Source organism: Squalius cephalus, assembly GCF_949319135.1.
Source record: "Squalius cephalus genome assembly, chromosome: 4".
NCBI classification, from domain to species: domain Eukaryota; kingdom Metazoa; phylum Chordata; class Actinopteri; order Cypriniformes; family Leuciscidae; genus Squalius; species Squalius cephalus.
In genome coordinates, this window is record NC_137125.1 from 54,079,680 (window position 1) to 54,099,389 (window position 19,710).

Below are 19,710 nucleotides of genomic sequence, written 5' to 3' on the forward strand. Positions count from 1 at the left end.
ACGGGTAACAGAAGCCGTATTCAGATCAGAGGTCTGAGTGACGCGACCTCGTGCACTCTGGGGTTTCCTCGGAAAGGAGGAGTGGAAAGAAAGAAAGAAAGAAAGAAAGATGGAGGGATGCAGATGGATGTGTAATATTCATGAACAGAAAATGAGGGGAGGAAGAAGAGACGTGAAACTGCGGGTGTTGAGAGTCTCTGACTGGCTGTATTAATATTTCACATGGAAGATATTGTCTTATGATGTGTGTGTGTGTGTGTGTGTGTGTGTGTGTGTGAGGGAATCTTTTCTCCTGGTAGGATCACAGATGTATTTTCCAGCTGGTCTGATGACTTGATTACAGATGTTTTGTTTCAGAGCTTCCTTCTGCGATCCTTTCTTCGAGGTTAGGGAATTTCTTGGCGGATTACGATACTTTTTGAGTCTTAACCTTTACAGCTGGAGTTTAATTACTGAACTAATTCAGTGGCAACAACACAACACAAGCTCTGTGTTCTCTTGATGTTGGCTAAACAGTAACATCTGTGTGCTTGCGGATACAATATGTTTCTGTGTTTTGTTTAGATTAAAAGGTTTGTTGCTTCTGGGCACAAACTTTTAACCCTATAAAGCATATTTGATCCACTAAAAGCCTCTAAATTGATAAAACCTGTCGCACACATTCTCCTTCAGTGTTTCCTTTTTCAGACTTTTTTTTTTTTTTTTAGCAAATTAAAGTCTTTCAGTATAATTGAACTAACGTCCTCCTTCAGCTCGAGTCTTTTTACTGTGAAATCTTGATTTTTATCAAGTAAACGTAAGAATAACTTTTTAGAATAAAGAATAAAGATTTTGTACGTAATATTTCAAGATTTCAAGCAGGTTTACCTCATTATCCATACGTTATTCATTATTAGAAAAATCTGTATGAAATATGATCATCAGGATTTTGAGCAAGGTTTATTTGTTCATCTGTCAATCATCATTGTATTGCATTGAATCATATGTTTTTAAACTACAGAGCTTTGATCAAAACTAGCTTTATAATAAGACACATTGGCAGATATAGAGTGATGCCTAATACTTATGTATTTTATTTAATAATCTGTTCATTGATTACATTACAAGCGAATATCAGCAGATTTTTGCTCACTTTGATCCTCTGAATAAAACTGAACAGTTTTTTCCTTCATATTCTCACTATATCACACTTAATGAGCCATAAAAGCCTGATGTATGAAATATGATACTCGACTAAAAACTGTTTCATTTCCAAAAAAATTCACATTTTCACACTAATATTTAATATGTCAAGGTTAAAAACAGCTGGAAGACATCCGTAACTCTCTAATTTACAACCTTTGTGTTAGAATTAGTTTGATTTGACCATAAAATCAGTGTGTGTTGATGGATTTGAGACTGTGCGTGCGAACTGTTGAGTTTGTGTTGCTGTTGGCCTGTTTTCAGACACAAGAATTGATTTATTTGTACCAGAGTAAAGCTGATTGTCAGTGTGTTCTCCGCTCGCGGCGTGGAAATAAATGCGTTTACACCAGACAATCTTCTCAGCACAGCGACGACGTACAGTCAGAAAGACACAGTGTTTTACGCATTACCGCATCTCATTACCTCAATATCACTTTACCGTAGTGTGTCGAGGGAAACTTCAGTGAGTGAAAGACGGTGGGGTTTAATTTCACGCACCAGACAGAGAATTTATTCTGTTTCCTTTCATACTTTTATCCTTTCTTTCTCTCTGACTGACAGACTTTCTTTAGCTCCTTCTCTCTCTCTAACTCGTCCCTGAAATGACCTTGTGTTAATGAGTGTGTGATCACGAGTCAGTTGGGCTTTCAGCTCGCAGCAAAAACACAAACAATCCCTCCCTCCACACACACACACACACACACACACATATATGCATTCAGTCTGTCGCTCTCACAGATACCATTAGCACGGCTCTAGTGGAAATAGAACGATAAAGAGAGAGAGAGAGAGGAGGTTAAAAAGAAAAACAAAGAGGGGAAAAGGTGGAATTAAGAACAGAAACCCCAAACTATTCCTCAGACTACAGGTACGTAACTCTAAACCTCCGTCTTGATGCTCAGAGCTGCTGTAGTGTGAATTCAGGACTCGTTTAAAGCAAAACAAGAGATTTTTCTTTTTAAAAAAGCTTCACGCTCGAGCAAATGCCACCTCAGATCCTGCGTCTCTCTCTCGTTATTCCTGAAGTACGGCGGAGGATGAGAGGATGAGATAACTTTTGTTTTTCTGCTGTTTGAGGCCTTCGTGTGCTCAGCGACTGCCGACTTTACGCTGTCAGGCTCTTGTCAGGGTTTAAACCTCCTGAAATCTCTCCCTGTGTCGGGAACACTGAGGTCAGCAGGTGTTGGTGACCCCGGAGTCTCTGCCTGGCACTGGCGGAATAAAACAATAATGCAAGTCGGAGTGTTTCTGCGGAGAGAGTGACTAAAAGTTATAGGCTGAATCTGGATGGACGTGCAAAACTATCAAATATTATCCTTATATTGTAATTATCATGAGCACTAGTAATCCGCTTAGCTGAATATGTGATGATTACTGAGCACATATTGTAACGTACTATATGTATATCATTGCCATATGGACATCAATTTGACACATTCATCTGATAACAGAATAGCTCTTAAATTATATTTGGATACATTTTCTGAAACAAAATTTATTGTGAAAAGCGCTAGACAAATACACTGGAATTGAATTAAATTAAATCTCAGGTGACATTTTTTCGCCTCAAAATCAAAAGAATATTATATTTCGTATTAAGAAAATAAATGCATGTTTTATAGTATTAAACTAAGCTTATCCTTATTCTGAATGTTGATTTTAATTACTGTAATATTGTGTAGTTTGTATTACAGTAAAAAAACCTCTATTACTTGTTTTGTATTTGAAATATTATATATTGCTTATAATATATGTTTTGCATTACAATAATAACAGATTATTTGGAAATAATTGTCATAATTTAAAAAAAAATGTTATTGATCCACAAAAGGCATTTTCTTTACTTATTACTGTAATATTGTATTTTTGTATTACAGTAAAATAAAAAGTTTTATATTTCAATTTCATTTTCAATTTAAAATATTAAATATTATATATTGTTTTTAATATATGTGATAGACTTTTTTGCAGTAGAGTAATAACATTAACATGATTAATTAGCATGAAAAGTCATAATGATGCTAAAAAGCCATTTTCTTTATCGTTAAATTTATCGTTATTATTTGGGAATATCTGATGATACTTAGAAATGTTTCTTTTCTTTTACTGCAAAATAAAATCTATTTTCCCATCTTGATTTTGGTGTGAAATACGACACGTTCCACGAGATTCACCTTTAAAGTTTTTCATGTTTTTTTTTTTTCATTTACGTGTCAGATGGGATGAAGCGAATGACATTCTTATTCAGGAAAGCGTGCATTTCCTGTTTAAACTTCAAAGCGTTTCCTTGGAAAAGCATTTTAACAGGGTTTGCTGTGGTCCACATTTTTATCTGTCCGGCCCAAATCTGTGTGTCTGTACATCCCCTCTGGGACGACAGGAGAGAGAGAGAGAGAGAGAGAGAGAGAGAGAGAGAGAGAGAGTATACAGAGCTAAACGAAGAGTGTTTTACCTTCCTCCTTATCAACACACATCTCATGCTCCTCCCTTCTCTACAGTGACAGGTGAAAACCTCTGGAAATCTCAGCGGCTTACGTGTGTTGTTTTCTGTTACCTTCTTTTGAAAGCACCTTGTGTGTGTGTGTGTGTGTGTGGGTGTATCGTCTACATTCAGACTTCCACGTATGGGGCATCTGTGTGTGTGTGTTTTAGAGAGGCCGTTTTTTCCCAGGGTGGTGTGTGAAGTGGGTCGCTCCTGACTGGAATGAGAATAAGCGGGGTGCCGTGCGACCCGTGAGCTTTGAGCATCGGGCCTCAACGCCACTGCTGTTGCCATAGTTATCGGTTAACCTATCAGAACGAGTCCTGTTCAGATGAACAGCCACCAGCCACACACACACCGTCATCTCTCTTTTTCAGCCCGAGTTTAATGCAAGTTGTGACTCATGCGGCCGTTCGCACAGAACTCGTTTTTTCCATTTCACTGCGCTGCTTTTCCATTGTTTTTCCATGTAAACGCGCAGGACGGACGTGTTTGAGCCGGTTCACACACAGAACGTGTTTAAAAGAAATCAATACTTTTATTCAGCAAGGGTGCATTCGAATTGATCAAAAGTTACAGTAAATACATTTATAATGTTACAAAAGATTCTATTTCAAATAAATGAAATAGAACTTTCTATTCATCAAAAGAATCCTGAAAAAAATTGTACACAACTGTTTTCAAGATTGATAATGCTAATTTTTTTTAGCATCAAATTAGCATATTAAGAATTATTTCTGAAGAATCATGTGACACTGAAGAGTAATGATGCTGAGAATTCAGCTTTGCATCACAGGAATAAATTAAATCTTAAAATATTTTCAAATAGAAAACAGTTATTTTAAATTGTCAATCCGCTGGCTGCCCGTCCCCTGAACACACTGTGAAGAAACGCGGTCTCTGTAGACAGCCCAGGCTCCACAAGCGGCAAGAAAAACAAACTGGCCCAGCCTGGACCACGAAATATAACAAACAGTGTTCCAGCCAATAACTGACAAGAATGATTTGGGGATGGGGTTGGGGGGGTTAGTGCACGTGCAGATGAAGGGGGGTGTGGGGGGGTGGAGGAGAGAGAAGCATGAAGAGGGAAGTTAGCTAGACGACACTCCGATGAACAAATAACAAAGAATAGGGAAAAGGAGAAGGAATGCGAAGTCCCGAAAAAAGCGTTCGGAAAAGCATTCAAAAGGTGGAGAGAACTCCGGCGGCAGAAAGTCTTCCAATCCGACATTCAGGAGGCTCTGTTTTTGCCGGACAGGGTAAATCCAGTTTGTTTTTTCTAAATGGTTCATGACTGTTTCAGGAAGCACGGAAGGGAGGGGGAGGGGACGGGATGAGGAGGAGGGAGGGTCGAGCTATTCTCCATTTTGTTTGACAATACTTCGAACGTCAACAAGAAGTGACGTCACCCAACATCGCTTAGAGCACCTTTAAATAAATGCAGCCTTAGTGAGCATTAGAGACTTCTTTTAAAAACATTAAAAATCTTACAGATCCCAAAAACGCTCAGTGGAACGAAAAAGTATACGTATGGTCTAGAGATGTGTTTTTTTTTAAATGGAACATTTTTACTATGCTGTGTCATGAGTGAGACCCTGGAAAAGACAAAAAGCGCAGTGGAATGGAAAAACACATTCATGCAGTGTCAAGTTGAAGGTAGGGTAGGCAATTTTCAGAGAGGCTAGCAATAGCGAGTTAACTTTGAAAGCATGAGATCGCACCCTCCTTTCAGAGCGTCTCCAAAGCCTCCTTCAAAACACATGAACGCTTACAGCAAGGAGCAAGCAAAACCGTCATGAGACGGCATTAAACTACCTCATCATGTCTCAAAGCACGTTACATTACAATAATAATGAACATAAACAACTTAAAGATCTCTGACCTGTACCACCTGACTGCTGCAGATTCATTTCGCCGTTGATTGTGTTGCCATTCGAGTCTCAAACTGCTCTGATTATAACGTCACAGGTTTCCATCTCTTCCAAATGACAGTAGTTATGGCGTGAACGCAGCATAAGCTGGTTTTGGTTCAGGAGGAACCGTAAAGGGTGGTTTCGTTTGCGGTGCTCTGTGACTGACGTCTGTCTAACTCATAGCATGTAACGCGCTGGTGATGTATGATGTATGATGTCTGCGCGAAAACAGGTGCCCGGAGGTGTAGAAAAACATAAATAAACAGATAAACAGAAATTTATTCCTGTGATCAAAGCTGTATTTTCAGCATCATTACTCCAGTCTTCAGTGTCACATGATCCTTCAGAAATCATTCTAATATGATGATTTGCTGCTCAAGAAACATTTCTGAATTATCAATAAAAGCAAAGTTGTTTTAATTTTTTTTTATATATAAAAAAATATAAAACATTTATTTAAAATGTATTCAAAAGTTATGAAAAAAGGATGCATAAAATAAGATGCAGTGCAAGTCCTTTTGCACCGAGGAGATAACTATAAGAATAAAGATTTTGTTTAAGAAATCGTTTTATATATGAAAGAATAGCAAAGTAAACACCACAGCAATAACACTAATTACACAGAGGAGCAAAATCAATGGAATCACTTTCAGAACCAATAAAAACATTAACAGCCAATCAGAATCCATCGTGCGTTAAAGAGCTCAAGCATTTAAAGCGACAGACGACATTTCTTGCAGGAGATGGTTATAATAAACAGAACGTTATCGTGTGTTTGTGTGAACGCTAATTATCTCTATGGTTATCGTTCTTGTTGTGAACGTGCGTTTAGTCAATATTGTTTTATTCTGAAATGAGAATATGCTGTCGATGCTTGAGCTTAACCTGAAACATCTTCATGTTCAGCACATAGCGAGGCGCTAATGAAAGAGATAGGGAAACTGCTCTGGGATCAGCCGACGTTGTCAGTGGAGATTAATCTCCCGTGAGTCTGGTTGGCTGTGTGGGAACTGGTGGTTATATAGACATCCGCTCACAAAAGCATGCTGGGTAGAGGTCCGGGGGGGGTGGGTTGTACAATTTCTCTCTCTTCTGTTCGATTCCCTCTTTTCATCCGAGCAGCTTGAGGCCGCTTTCTCATACGTTGGGTCGCTAAGGTGCAGGAGGCCGATGGAGAATAACAGCCCTGCTTGTGTTAGGAACACACACACACACACACACACAGAGAGAGAGAGAGTTCAGATTCTCAGGAGGGTGTTCCATGGAAACACACACACACACACACACACACACACACACACACACACACTCGATGATCCCTGGTGCTCGGTAGGGGAATATACGGACCGCTTTCTGATTCCATTGACTTGATTGACCAAATGATGATGTAACTGTGTTACGAAACAAGCACCGTTACACAAGTTTTATTCTTAGTTTTGAGTATTTTAAAAGAAGTCTCTTTTGCTCAGCAAGACTGCATTTATTTGACCAAAAATACAGTAAAACAGTGAAATATTATTAGAATGTAAAACAGCTGTTATTTACTGTAGTAAAGTGTAATTTATTCCTGTGATCAAAGCTGTATTTTCAGCATCATTACTCCAGTCTTCAGTGTCACATGATCCTTCAGAAATCACTCTAATATGAGGATTTGCTGCTCAAGAAACATTTATTATTATTATCAGTGTTGAAAACAGGATTCTTTGATGAACTAGAGTTCATAAGAAATATAAATCTTAAGTCTTTACTGTTGCTTTTGATCAATTTAATGTTTTGTTCTTGCTGAATAAAAGTGCTAATTTCATTTTTTATAAAAAAGTATTAATTTCTTTTAGACATTTGGACTCACTTTGATCTATGTATTGTATTTCTTCATTTTTGTGATTTAATTAATTATTAGCTTTTCATTGTAAGGCGGGTGCCAGTAAGTCTGGGCTATCCCATCTCTGCTCCTACTCACCTAAAACTCACTGAAAACCTATGCAATGTTAAATGTGTACAATAAGTAATTATACGTGTTTGGTATCGTTTGAAATGTCTCAGTGCGACTGGTACAAAGGTCTCATTCCCAAAGAAGTAAATCAAAAGGTACTGAAGTTGTGAAGAGATAGCTTGAACACAGAGGAGGGCGTGTCTTCCAGGCAAATGGCCTCCAGCTCTCAGAAGGTGTAAACTCTGAATGCTAATTCCCATTGTTAGCAAATGTTTTCATGTGAAAGAAGTTTCTGTCTTGGTCTGGGTGTATAATGAATTGCAACAAGAGGCTCGGGGCGATTTGTAACTCAAATTAGCCCGTGATGTGGAGTGTATGCAAAACACTTCGCATCATGTATAATGTCAGGTCCGCATCTTTTCTCTTTATTCCAGAGCATTTGATGTTTTGTATTTATTATCTTTGAACTGATTATGAAATTGGCATGATACATTTACCTGACATTAGGGGTGTGCCGGTTTCAGAATTGGTGATGACGGTTATGACGTGAGTCAAATGTGACGGTTCGTAACATAACCGTCGTCGAGGGGGGAGGGGGGCGGGGGGGGGGCGCGTTGCGACGTTCGTCTGTTATAGGAGAACTTAGTTTGAATAAACGAGCAGACACTGATTAGTTATTTGATCGCTAAATTAAAAAAATAATAATAATATTTGTGTAGTGTTCAATGTTGTTATCGATAGAGATACGCGGATGGGGTATTATTTCATCCGCAACCGCATCACAAAACTCATCATCCGCACAAACGTTTTTTGACCAAATTTCAAAGCCGCACCCGCCCGCCATCCGCTGATTGTTTTGCGGTCTATGGACGATGCAATGCTCTGCTGATGCGAGCCGCAAGAAAGCCCTTGTCTGTTCTAGAAAGGATGCAGCAAAGATATTTAATGCTAATGTATGAGGCATAGGCCTACGCTGAGTTTCATTCATTTACGATGAGATGCGCTCTAGTTCACAATGCAATGCAAGTGAACGCGGCGCACCGGCGACTCCATGTCACGTTATTATATTGTCATTTGCTTTTTATTTATTAAATACATGCAATTGGTTGATGAAACATTTATTAAAATTAAGATACAATTTGTACAAAACGAAATTCGCTTTAAAGAAAGGCTTTTAACAATGCAATGCAAGTGAACGCGGCGCGCTGGCGCCTCAATGTCACGGTTATTATATTGTCTACTATATTTGTTTTTTATTTATTAAATACATGCAATTGGTTGATGAAACATTTATTAAAATTAATATACAATTTATACAAAACGAAATTCGCTGTAAAGAAAGGCTTTCTACAAAGAAAAACTTAATGAAGTGGTAAAAATCATGTCTGACAATTTACAAAACAAAACTTGCGTCGGTGCTTGGCAAAGAATCAAATACAGTTGGAAACGATGTAGACCATTAATGACTCAGACTGTTAACAATTGTTTTTAATTAGTATTTAAACATTCTCTATGATAAAAAATGTTTGTAAAATTTTTTTTAATAACACGGTTTTGGCAGTTATGGAGAACAATGACGGTGTTCAACTATAACCGTCGGTCTCACGGTTATATACTAACCGTCACACCCCTACCTGACATAATGAATTGTTAAATTTGATTTTATTCAAGACTGACGCTGAAATTGTTTTCCCAAGTAGATTAAACGGATTCGTATGTTCCTGCAAGTTTTGCGTCAGATTAGTGACGACTAATATTTGGCACTAGTTCAAGTGTACGTGTTTTGCAAAGACAAGAATTGAATTTCCATTTAGGGCAGCAAAAGTGCTGCTTTACCAACCTAAATCTGTGCGTGTGTCAGATAAGTGTATGTGGGAAACCACGGCATGGCCAATACAAAGCTATTACAAGACAAATAAAGTTGGTTGACTTTTAATCAGTAAACGTCACTTTAATTTCAAGTGTATGCAATCACGGGGGCGATACCAAAGTATCTTTGATTGTGTAAGCGTGAATGCGACCGATCTCAGGTATTTAGCCAATTACCTCTGTTTAGTGACCGAAGCTGACGAGATTGTCAAGTCAAGTCAACTCATCTTCATTTATATAGTGCTTTTAACAATGTAGATTGTTTCAAAGCAGCTTTACAGAGATAAACGTATAATTTAAGGTAAGATTGTTTTGGCTTTATAGCGGTTCTTTAATAAAGTTATTTTCCAGCTAAAGTTAGTTTTGATTGATTCGCTTCCGTCGCAACGATCATTTGTTATTAAATTAGGGGCCGCTAAGACGACACCATTCTCTCTACACAGACTTTAAACGCGAACCTGTGAGAAACGCTGATGGCGTTCACATGCACATTAAGAATTGGTTCTATAGTTATGTGCATTTGAATATATGTGCTCAGGTTTGTAATTCCCTACAAACCAAGCCTAAACAAATTACTGGTGTTTCCTTATAGTTTTGATACAGAATTTTATTTTATTTTATCAATTCGGGGTAGATACGCAAATTGAGTTTTCCCGACGACGCTTTATCTGTAGAGTGGCGTATTTTTGTGATCTTGTGATTGTGATCGTGAGACACGCGTTAAACAAGGCTTCTGAGCGACATCGCTTCTTAATATGAATGGGTAAAATATAAGTAAAGAGTTAAATAGAACAATCAAATGTATTGCTAAACTATTATATAATTGACCAACAACCAATTGGCAATCTAACTTAAAATTCGAGGTCGTGATAAAATGGAGTCAGATATAAAATGGAGTCAGATAAAAGCTTAAATGGAATTAAATTACGTTGCCATGCAGAAAGACAGTAACACACTGAGACTTCACCCGTTCTGGCAAGGGGGGTAATCCAGCACCCGGAAAGCGTACCATCCGCGGGGGCCGCCATTGGCTAACAAGCCATCACCTGCTGTTAGCATTCCATTGACTCCCATTCATTTTGGCGTCACTTTGACAGCGAATAACTTTACATCTGAGGCGTTTAAAGACTCCATTTGTCCATTGTTTATTTCTAAAGAAACACGAAAATGTATAAAAGGCTCCATTACCTTGTATCTCACGTTATGGCCCCGTAGAAGCAGTTTTTGTAAAAATAGGCTAACGATTGCGTCACAACCACGCGACTCTCTGGAAATTACCATATAGACAGGATGAGAAGCTCGTAGTCAATCAGGGGGACGTGGAGGCATAAAGTCAAGGGAGAAGCCCATAGAGAGTCATAAAGGTCCTCCTAGCTCATGGACAGCTCCTACTCACGCTCTCCGTCTCTGCAAGATTCGGAAGGGAATGATTCAGATTTCTCTCGGCACAGCTACTAGAAGACAGACGGGTTGCTCACGTCACATCTACGTCGTCAAGCTCAGTTTGAGTCTGCTCAGTACGCTCAGCCATCAGGAAGTGAGTGCTTCTAATTTGCTTCACTTTTCTCCGTTGAAGTCTATGGGGTCGCTGTGTCCATTTCTTTTACTGTCTATGGTTCTGGCGGAAACCCCCATTTGGACCGATAAACGGGCTTACATCATCAACTCACAAACCCCAGTGGGAGAAATCTTGTGATTGTTGTAAAATTGTAGAAAAAGTTTAGACCTGTTCACACCAAGTACGATGATGATGACTATAACAATGAAGTTTTAATAATTATAATTCTTTGAGAATAGTGAAGTCCACATCACAACTATAACGACACGGACAAACGACATCGTTGGAATCACTTTCAGAAAGTTTTTTCCCCTATAGACCTTATGCGCCAGAGACACGAGGGCGTCGCCATCTTTAGAATATTGTCTTTGAACTTCCATTTTTGCGGTCGCTCTGTATATTTCTATGGCGCTGCTGTCCAGGCGTAATTAGCTTTTGAAGTGGATTTACTTAATGTAAAGTTAACGAAAGTTATCATGAGGGCTGTAATGTTTAAAGCAGATGTCTTATCAAATGTCAGTCGACCGGGAAGATTTTAAACGAGCCATTCATTCATAAATACGCAAGATCGCTGTGAAAATACAGACCGGAAGTCAAAAGACAACGAGCGCAGCGCTGAAAAGGGGCGGGGCTACATAAGGTCCATATGATTAAACACTGATAAAAACACCGACAGCCAATCAGAATCGAGCATTTAAAGGGGACATATCATGCTAAATCCACTTTTTTAGCCCTTAAATGCATTTTGTTGTATATTAGGAGTGTTTAGAAGTACAGAAAAGTTGAAATTATTCTCTTCAGGTGCTTCGTTGATATCTTTATATTCTGTTTTGGTCTTATTTTTCAACATGTTCCAATTTTTCTGTTATCTATGACGTTTTGTGAACTATTACGTCACAGTATTTGCAGCGGAACTGCCAAATAAGGACATTGACTTCCAGCCCAACACTTCGAGCAATCCGCCATTATTATTTCTCGCTGCAATTTTGTAGTCCAAGCTAAAAGATGCAGAAGTTACGAGAGGGTAAGTTAAAATGTTCGGTTGTTGGATGTAGTAACCCACACGCTTCATTACACCGTCTAATGTAGATGAACTGCCGCGCTTGTGACAGGGCGCATGTTTAACTGAAAGAACGAGCAGAGAGAGAGAGACCCGGTCGCGCGCACGCACTCTCTCTCTCTTCGGAGCCAGGCGAAAGTGTAAACAAGACACCGTCTCCAAACTAGACGCTGTCTTGCTCTCTCTCCCTCGCACATATTAATCAAAATAAATCGACACGGTGGTAAAAGGTCGGAAGACCAAAGTTTCATGTGTAAATACAGTAACACACCATTGCGATACATCCATATGAAGACGTTGTTCTGCAGGTTCGTCGTCTTCATTTTCATCTCGCTCCGGCTCCGACTCTGGCTCGAACATGTAAGGCCGGCTGGACAAGTCTTCCGTTGTTGACATTTTGTTAATAACGTTTGAATAAAAAGTTTCTGTGCCGCTAGATAATCGTATCTCTGCTATCAAACTACAAAAATGGCCGAACGGGGTGGAGTTGAACCTATGCAACCTGGAGAGGGGGCGGGGTATGAAGTGTCTCAATTGTATTTAAAGAGACCGCACCAAAACGAGTTGCTCTCAGACGCACATCAGAAAAGGGGTAGAAAAGGGGCCTGTGGAGCTATAATAATGAGGAATTCAGACCCAAGCATTGCAGTTCCGCTTTATATAGACTACAAATGTATGATTTATATGTAAAAAGGAACGATTTAAAAGCATGATATGTCTCCTTTAAAGCGGCAGACGACAAAACTGCAGAGCGCTTATAATAAACAAATGTCATTGTCCATTGGTCTGGATGCTAATATTGTTATCGTTCTTGTAAATGAACTTTTAAACAAGCGTTTTTGAGTTTATCTTGGTAATCAAAGGCAATCAAGTTTTCTGTTTATCTGAGATCTTTCAGATAGTTTGACCGATAGATGGATGCAGGTCCAGCAGAACTAATGCTGTTGCGGGTCATTTAGACCCAATCGTCCATTTTTCTGTTATGGTGAAAGTCATTATGTGTTTTAATAGTCTGATTCTGGCTCTGCAAGCCTCTGATTGGCTGTTTTCTCCCCCAAGAGCGATAGACTGACTGAAAATAATGATCAGTTAATCCATGAAACTGCTTTTCCCAGCATGCACCATGCGATTGGCTCACCCTGTTGTAAAGTCTAAAGTGTCGTAAGCATTCGGAGCGGGAGATTATTGATCTCTGGACATGATCAGATGCGGGGTTGCACTGCATTCGTCTCACTCTCTCTCTCTGTTTTTCTGTTTGTCTGCGACTCCTTCCCAATCCCTGTGGGAGTGCTGGGTTGTTTGTGTTTGTCTAATGAAGTGAGATGATTGTCTCTCAGTATGAAGTCACCCGAGACTGAAAGAAAAGAAGCAGTGAGGTATGTGGAGTGATTGACAGATTGAGTGACTCAATGGCTGTTAATGAACACGCATCAATTTTGCAAAAAAAAACAAAAAAACAGATACCAGGAGAAAATGATCCAAAAGTAGAAGGCCAGAAGCATCGCCGTTTGAAACATTAACATAAACATTAATCTTGAGACACATGGTAATCTCAGTGCTGTCTGTGAGAAACAAGTGATGAGAGTAAGAAAGAATTTAACAGGTTTTCTTGCTTGAATGTTGATTATTTTCCTCATATTCTCCATTGTTGCGGCTCCTCTCTTCCCAGTCTGTCAGTAACGCTCTGTTTACTTCCTGTCTCTATGAAGCCCCTCCTTCTGAAAGCACACTGTGCTCTGATTGGTCGGCTGGAGCAGTGTGTTGTGATTGGTCGAGCGATTCGAGTGTGTTTGTGAAATGTCCCGCCCCTTATCATAACCGCCAGTTTAACACACTACTAACTAACTCAACCAGGCCCCGCCCCTTTATTCTGCGCATTAATTATTTAAATGAGGAATTTTGTGACTTGTTCATTCCCGGAAGAAACTCAAGACTACAATGGAGGCGTTTCAGGAGTTCAGAAACACTGACACTGATATAGAGAAGAGCTTTTTCATGCTCAAACAGCAACATTACACACTAAAGATAGATGAACATGGAAAAAAAGCATAATAGGTCAATTTTAAAGATACTCTTTATTTTATTATATGTGTTTAAAAGAGACTCAGTGAAGCCCTTAAAAAATGACCCATGAAAACAGTTTTAACAGTGTTTCACCATCAGCTCAGAGACAAACAGCACTTACTAATAATAACACACTATGGGCTGCGTCAGATCGATAGAGACTGTGTGTGTGTGTGTGTGTGTGTGTGTGTGTGTGTGTGTGTGTACCTGTTAACAGCTGGAGAGGGAGATGGAAAAGTTTGTTCCAAATTGAATTATTAAAGATGATGTGATGTTGTTAATCACAGTGATGGAGACGGAGAGGCCGTTTCAGGAACGTAACGAAAGCCCACGAGACCAAGAGAAACCGGTATTGATTCGCGGCGCGAGTCAATAACAAAAAGAATGTTTTCATTTTCCCCGTGAAACGTCAGACGTGGAAAAACTTTCATTTGTTTAGGTAAGATGTTGGATGTGTTTTGCGGGTGTTTGAGAACAAAACTGACCTTAAGTGTCTCAGGATTGTTTTCCAGATCTCAAGCCAACATTCGCACTCAGAATTAGATTTCTGATTAATTTTAAAGGTTAGTTAGTGCTTCTAGTTAGTTGAAACAATCTGTTCTATGAAAGCTGCTGATAATGAGTGAGTCAGGGTTATTATCGTTTCATTAAAACTAAAGTTATTAAAAACATTTCTGTTAGATGAAAAAAAAAAAAAAAAAGCTGAAAAAAAAAATATATACATATTAGTTGGAAAAACTTGTGGAAGCACTAAAATTATTTACTGGAAATAAATTAAAATTAAAAAATAAGTTAAACTTAAATAGCAGTATTTAAAATACAAACAAAAAACGAATAAAATGACAAAAGCACAAAACAAAATTACTAAAAATTAAATTAAAACGTAAAATATAAATAATAATAGCTAATTTTAAACTAAAATAACACTGGTGTGAGTAACCATCAAGCTCCAAAAAGACTATTACATTATAATAAAAATAGTCCATGCAACTTATATTCTACAGTTTATGTAAAAAATAATAATAAACAAAATAAATGAAAAAGGTTCAAATAAATAAATAAATATTTATTTATTTATTAAAACAGACAAAATAAATAAATTATAAAAATTAGATATAAATAAATAAATTAGATTTAAATAAATGAATAATAAAATTAAAAAAATTAAAAAAATTGTAATAAAAATAAAGGAATGATGAAAAATTAGATGAAAATAAATAATAAAAAATACACATGAAATTGATAAAAATAAAGGAACGATGAAAAATTAGATGAAAATAAATAATAAAAAATACAAATGAAATTGATAAAAAATAAAGGAACGATGTAAAATTAGATGAAAATAAATAATAAAAAATACAAATGAAATTGATAAAAAATAAAGGAACGATGAAAAATTAGATGAAAATAAATAATAAAAAATACAAATGAAATTGATAAAAAATAAAGGAACGATGAAAAATTAGATGAAAATAAATAATAAAAAATACAAATGAAATTGATAAAAAATAAAGGAACGATGAAAAATTAGATGAAAATAAATGATCAAAATATAAATAAATAAAATGGATTTAAATAAATAATATAAATAATATTAAAATATATAAATCACACTGTGTGTGGGTGTACATGAGATCATTATGATGGTGTCCATACGGGGGGTGTGCAGAGCGACGTGTGCGCCGTCTGTAATCTCAGCGCTAATAGGTTTCCGCACACTAATGGCCGACGCAGTGGGCCAGAATAAGTGTTTAATAGGGGTGTTCTGGCCTGGCTGACTCACACACACGCACTCTGGGCTTTAGAGCTCGTCGGGTGGGAGCGTAATGCACATCTAATCTTAAGAGCCTGTAGTGAACACAGATAATAATAGAGACCATGCTCTAATGTTACGGCCCACGTTTATTTTTTATTGTCTCTTTCTTTTCGCACAAACCTCTCCGAGGCCCTCGAGTCATTACGCCTGTCAGCATCAGACACCCAATTAAAGAGCCCGAGTACATGAGATAAGGGTCCGTCCAACACTCCAGGGAAATTATGGATTATACCCAATCAGTTTGTGTGCTGATCTAATGGGCTTTTATATCATCAATACCTGGAGCACGTAAACACGTTATGATTGATCGAGTGTGGCTAAAGGAAGAGGTCGGCCAAGTTTCTGTCATCGTTTACTCGTCTGCGCTGGACACAGATGTTTGGAGGAAGATGTTTGGAGTCGCTCCGCTCCAGTTCAAAATGGCCGTCAATCTGCAGAAAGATAATTCAATTAGAATAAAAAACATCAGTAGGACTTGTGTTCAAAACTGGGGTCCAGGGATGCAAGAGACGGGTGTCCATGGGGAAATTAAAGGGATGGTTCGGAGTAAAATCAACCTAGGGTCCTACCATGACCTCGAGCCAAACACCCCCCCAGAAGCCCTTTTCCCTTGGTCGAACATTATTAAAGTTAGAGCTTATTTAGAGATATCAGCCGGATGGGTTAGTGCAGGCGCTAACGGATCCAATGATGTATCTCGTAAATTACTCCACTAATAATGCCCAGAATGGTACCAAACTTCTACAGTTGTACAAACAGGATCTGGACTCATAAAACGAGGCATTGGAAAGTTTGTAAGTACATCAGGAGTTTATTTAAAAAAAACAGTGGTAACAAATTTAAAAATTAATAAATGATAATAAAAAAAAACATTAAAATAAATAATGAACATTTTGATTAAAACTAGGGCTGTCAAAAGATTAATCGCGATTAATCGCATCCAAAATAAAAGTTTGTGTTTACATAATATATGTGTGTGTACTGTGTATAATTATTTTGCATACATATACTGTATTTATATAGTTTATATTATATATAAATATATATTTTTTTATATATAAATAACACATTTTTCTTAAATATATACATGCATGTGTGTGTATTTATATATACAAATTTAATTATACACAGTACACACACACACATAGATTATTAAAAACAAACTTTTATTTTGGATGCGATTAATCGCGATTCATCTTTTGACAGCCCTAATTAAAACAAATAAATAATTAAAAATATTAAAATAAATTATAATTTATATTAAAATAAATACATTTAATTATTTAAAAAAAGTTATATTAGAATAAATCAATTATAAATAATGTAATAATTTTATAGAAACTAAATATTTTCCCAATTATATCTCACACATTTATAGTATAAAAATTATATTATAAATGTGTGAGATATAATTGGGAAAATATTTAGTTTCTATAAAATTATTACATTATTTGTAATTATCATCACCTTTTAAACTTCAGGATTGAAAGATTCTCTCGCTTGAGGATGATCATATATGGGGATCTGTGGCATATAAAAGACTGAAAACCTTGTTCTATCCATATTCATATTCCTTTCTTCTGAGTCTTTTGAAGTCCTACAAGATTAAAGGACCAGAGCATTAGCGTTGATTTTAGCAAATAATGACTTCTGATTCCACAAAGTGATTGCGAAAGATGTGTGAATGTAGTGCATGAGTCATATGGACTACTCTCATTTTGCTTCTTTGTGAATATTCTCCATTTCTTCGACAGAAGAAAGAACATCAGGTTTGGAAGGACTCGAGTAAAGGATGACTTTAAAACAGGTCTTCACATGGCTATTAATGAGCGGTCTTGGCTTTAAAAAGTGGTGAGACGGATGGTATCACTAATCTGAAAGATTATAAGATCGGGATTAAAGTCGAGCTGTCTTGGCTGATATCTCCCCAAACAGACGCCGGCATTTGTCAACCGAGGAAGAGGAGGGTTTTAGGAAGGATAATCGAGGACACGTCCACCTACAAAACACGACTGTAGTCGTTCACAAACAAACGCACGTCTGTAAATAAAGCTCAGTGCTTTGCATAAAGCACCTTAAGTGTTATTTTCCCTCAAGAACGCCCTTAGGTTTCCCCTAAAGAACAAACCTCATTGGTTATTGCGCTTGAGCTTCCGAAACAGCCTGAATCAAATGGATTATTTTTATGTCTTTCAAAAAAATGAACAGAAATGATGAGCGAATATTAAAAATATACTTATTTGTTTCTAAAGATGAATGAAAGTCTTATTTTTTTTCATTTTTTTTATTTATTTGGATGGGACAGTGCATATTAATGAACGTACAATAGAAATTGACGTAAATATGCCATAATATTAAGGGTTTAGACCGACATGAGGGTGAGAATGACAGAATTTTCAATTTTGAATATTGAGTTTCTGTCTCGTCTGGCCCTTCTCTTTCATATTTGGTTTTCTTTTTTGTTTTTCTTATCCATGTTATGCTGTTTTCTGTGAAACTTACCACTGTCTGTATTAACAAATAACGTGTCCATGGCAGCAATCGAATTTTATAACGGCAAAACCTGGGTGAAACACTTAACGGTTTCCCTTTAAGAGAACCGTTTAAGGGATTATATGCAACACCCTTAATTCATTCCTGAGGGGAAATCACGCTCAAGTCTCGTACTTAAAGGTGCCGTTGGTGATTCTCTACAGAAGCATTTTGTGTTTCCTCATATCCAATCACTATAAGCGGTCTAAATGTATTTTTATAAATATATGTCGTCTGTGGAAGGCGTAAGACCATAAAATGTTCGTTCAATCGTATCGTTCGGTCCGAACGGTCCTATAGACCTTATTCACAGCAGCGCCATCTTTGATTTGACCAAAATCTTTGATTTTTAACGGGAATGAAAGCGAGGCTGTGAGGGACAGACGTGCATCTCTTCAATGGGCTGTGCTGTTATTTAATGTTCTGCTCATGAAACACTGGAAAAATATCTTTCCAAGAGATTTCAGTTGACAAACAACTCCCGACAATATAAGCCGTGGAAAACTGTAAGTAATCTAGGAGATTTATACAGCTTTTTACAGCGTATGCCATTGGAAACACGGCAAGTCTGTCCCTCACAGCCTCACTTTCACACCTGTCTCTGAATAAGGTCTATAGCATGTGTTCCCTGTCAGTCAACGTGTGTTTGCATACACACTGCGCAGCCTGTTCACGCAGACGTCATCAGCGCGTTCGCAAACAGCAACAACCGAACTTTCCTTCTGAACCGACAACAAGTGTCACTGGCAAAGGATCCATGATCTATACATCTTCATCGGAGCCAAACAGACTCTCATCTCATGCAAGAAACACACCTGACTAGCTAAACAAACCGAAAACTTGCTGCATCTAATTCTGTTTTTAAGAATGTGTTTACGTTTGGTATTGCAGTGTTACTCACTGTACTGTAGAGTTATCTCACCGGTGAATGACACATGATGTATTGCAGGAACGTTGTCTCCGGTCTTCTGGTCTGTGCGCGTTCATGCCTTCAGGAGGCGTGGCGTTGGACGGTGATTTGCATGGAGGGACGTACGCTTTTACGCTATCAGGCTAAAGTTAGCATTTTCCCAGATGTCCTACAGCACCTTTAAGGGGAAAAACGTATGTTGCTTTATGCAACCGGGCACAGGAGCCTGCTAAGCCCACGAGATGAATCGCGGTGGCCGGGAGTTGGGGTCATCAGAGCCTCCCACGGTTACGCCTGTTTTCTCTGCACACCTCTCTCTCAATCTCTCCGTTTTTAGACTTCTGACATGCAGCTGAAGTTAGAAGAACCTGCTGTGGGATAAAAACAA

At 37.8% G+C, this 19,710-nt stretch overlaps 1 protein-coding gene across 2 annotated transcripts in view; it reads left to right on the forward strand.

Annotated features, from left to right (window-relative positions):
* Positions 1-1,876: 1,876 nt before the first annotated feature.
* ptn (pleiotrophin) overlaps positions 1,877-19,710 on the forward strand; it is a 49,361-nt gene continuing 31,527 nt past the window's right edge. For both annotated transcript variants that reach the window (XR_013821172.1, XM_079870155.1), the window contains exon 1: positions 1,877-2,053. The gene's annotated coding sequence lies outside the window, so the exon portion shown is untranslated. The remainder of the gene's footprint in view (positions 2,054-19,710) is intronic.